Source organism: Limulus polyphemus, unplaced genomic scaffold (genome assembly GCF_000517525.1).
Source record: "Limulus polyphemus unplaced genomic scaffold, Limulus_polyphemus-2.1.2 Scaffold4295, whole genome shotgun sequence".
Taxonomy (NCBI): domain Eukaryota; kingdom Metazoa; phylum Arthropoda; class Merostomata; order Xiphosura; family Limulidae; genus Limulus; species Limulus polyphemus.
In genome coordinates this window covers 5798-9101 of record NW_013669905.1, presented here as the reverse complement: position 1 = coordinate 9101, position 3304 = coordinate 5798, and positions in this window count along the sequence as shown.

Sequence of the window (3304 nt, the reverse complement as noted above, 5' to 3'; positions counted from 1 at the left end):
AAAAGTGGTAGATCTGTTTACATGCACTGGTTAGTAGTTAATTAATGACATACCTTGCACACTCCCACCAACCTCATCTTTATAAACTTGAATAAGTTGAGTTCATATAAAAAGTGGTAGATCTGTTTACATGCACTGGTTAGTAGTTAATTAATGACGTACCTTGCACAGTCTCAGCACCCTCATCTTTATAAACTTGAATAAGTTGAGTTCATATAAAAAGTGGTAGATCTGTTTACATGCATTGGTTAGTAGTTAATTAATGACATACCTTGCACAGTCTCAGCACCCTCATCTTTATAAACTTGAATAAGTTGAGTTCATATAAAAAGTGGTAGATCTGTTTACATGCACTGGTTAGTAGTTAATTAATGACATACCTTGCACAGTCTCAGCACCCTCATCTTTATAAACTTGAATAAGTGGAGTTCATATAAAAAGTGGTAGATCTGTTTACATGCATTGGTTAGTAGTTAATTAATGACATACCTTGCACAGTCTCAGCACCCTAATCTTTTAGTAGTTAATTAATGACATACCTTGCACAGTCTCAGCACCCTAATCTTTATAAACTTGAATAAGTGGAGTTCATATAAAAAGTGGTAGATCTGTTTACATGCACTGGTTAGTAGTTAATTAATGACATACCTTGCACAGTCTCAGCACCCTCATCTTTATAAACTTGAATAAGTGGAGTTCATATAAAAAGTGGTAGATCTGTTTACATGCATTGGTTAGTAGTTAATTAATGACATACCTTGCACAGTCTCAGCACCCTCATCTTTATAAACTTGAATAAGTGGAGTTCATATAAAAAGTGGTAGATCTGTTTACATGCACTTCTTTTTAGGGCAAAATCTTTTTTAAAACAGAAATTCAATTCCTTCCAAAAATACAGCAAAAATCCATTTTTTTTTGTTTGTTGTTAAGAGCAAAGCTGCCAAATGGGTTCCTATGCAATGTCCGACAGGGACTAGATCCCAACTTTTAGCATTAAAAGGCTTCAAGCTAGCTTCTGAGCCATCTAGGATGGGGGAGAGAATGCACAAGTACTGGAAATTCGAAGGTAATGCTTTAACTCAAATGCCACATAATCATCTTGTTAGCCTCAAACATTGAGCAATAAAACATATCATGGTTTATAAAATCACAGCATAACTTCACAGTTACAATGAAATATTTTAAATATGAACTTTAGAATTTTCACCCGATCCTTTGATTTATCCAAATGTCAGAATATAAATAAATTATCGAAAGCCTATGTATATAGTATTTGTGTATTTTCTTTTCTTTACCAAAACGTGTAATTTCAGTGAAAAAAAGCATGAAAAACATCTAGTAAATTTCGTAAATGCTACATGTCCCCCCTCCAACGGCACAGCAGTATGTCTGCGGACTTACAATGCTAGAAATCGGGTTTCGATACCCGTAGTGGGCATAACACATATTTCCCATTGTGTAGCACTGTGCTTAACTGCAAACAAACAAACAAAAGCTTTAAATCTCCCCCTAGTGGCATAGTGGTATGTCTGCAGACTTACAGCGCAAGAAACCAAGTTTCAATACCCGTGGTGGGTAGAACACAGATAGCTCATTTTGTAGTTTTTGTGTTTAACTTCAAATGAACTTCACAGAACCAACCAGATTCTTTATCAAATATATAATGATAGTTTTCCCTCTCTAAAACATTGTTAATAACTTTCTTTATAGTAACGACATGTAAACTAGATTAACAGTTTCTTGTCATCACCCGCATGCAATCGGTACAGCCGTATCAAGCATCATTATTCACGTAATATCATATGACGCTAAACGCTCTTTAATAAGGAGAATTTCATAAAAGGTGGAAAGAATAATGAATAATAACCGTCCATCAATATGATTCTTTTGAAAACTTGAGCTAGAAACAGCTAATCTACTTTGCTTGGCCTAACCAATACTTATGTATCTACACGTGCTTTCATTTTATAGTTTTGCTCCTTATTAACCCGAATGAAAAAAAACAACAACAACAACTAAAAATGGTCACTTTTACTCTTAGGTGAAGCTGTAGTAAAAATTTCAGACCAATAGCTCACGTGACTCTTAGCTTAGGCATATACAAGAGAAGTTCTTGTTGAATAACTTTACACATGTAGCTTATAATTAGATCAAATTTGACACCTAATTGTAGGTTATAAAGATTTAACAGTGTACCAGATTTGAAAAAAAACTTCATGAATGTTAAATATGTTTTTCTGTCAAATAAAGTTTCCCTGCTTTCCGTTTGAAGCCAAAATAAGGAAAAAAATTGAATCAAAATTGGAGATTTTATATCTGGTGTATTTGTTAATAGATTGCCTTGAAATTTGGTATGTGAAGTAAGGGTCCAGTACAGCATATTCACTGTAAATGTGTGACAGTTTGGGTTACCACAGTCCAAGCTACAACAAACTACCACTTCTGTTAATTAATAACATACTGTTACGTCTCTGGTCGTTATTTAATTACTCGTAAAAATTCTTTCCGAAAAACTTCAGCGATACAAGTCCTTCCTTAAATAAAACTAGTTTATTCTTTCTCAATACAACTTTGCAATACACTTAATTTCCACAGTTATTTAATACACACGCTACAATTCTCAACGAACGATTCACGCACTTTACTTACTACCGCGCTTGACTCAGTTGTCCGTCTATATCTTCAATCTCTCTCTGTCCGCTATTCAATTGTTGCCGTCACTTTATTTGCTGGCTTATATACTATGAGAGCGCCATTCTAGCAACCGCTAGGACGTTCGACAAGTTCCTCGATCTTTTTAGATACTCATTACGTGTTACCAGTGTCACGTGACCTTCGCTGTCGTAACAATACATTGTACCCTGCAGGTTGTTTTGGCCGCACGACACACTACATTGTAGTTTTGTGATTGAAAATCATCCAAACATGGCTTATAATAACATCCAAGAGTGATTTTACTGAGCATCATGATTCTCACCTTTCTGTTGGCATGATGGTTAAGGTGCTCAACATACAATTTAATGGTCGCGGTTTCGAATTTCCGTCCCCGAACATAATCGCCCTTTCAGCTGTGGGAGCATTTTAATGTGATAATGGCTGGAGACGGCTTAAATGGGTAATGGAGAAAAACTTTAATATAAGTTTAGCATGACAGCAAATGTCATCATCAAAACCTTGTCGAAACGTTGTACATTTGCTGTCATGCTAAACTTATATTAAAGTTTTTCTTCATTACCCATTTAAGCCGTCTCCAGCCATTATTAGTCTCAAAGTGGGTTCCTCGTCATCGAATTTTACAGAGTCT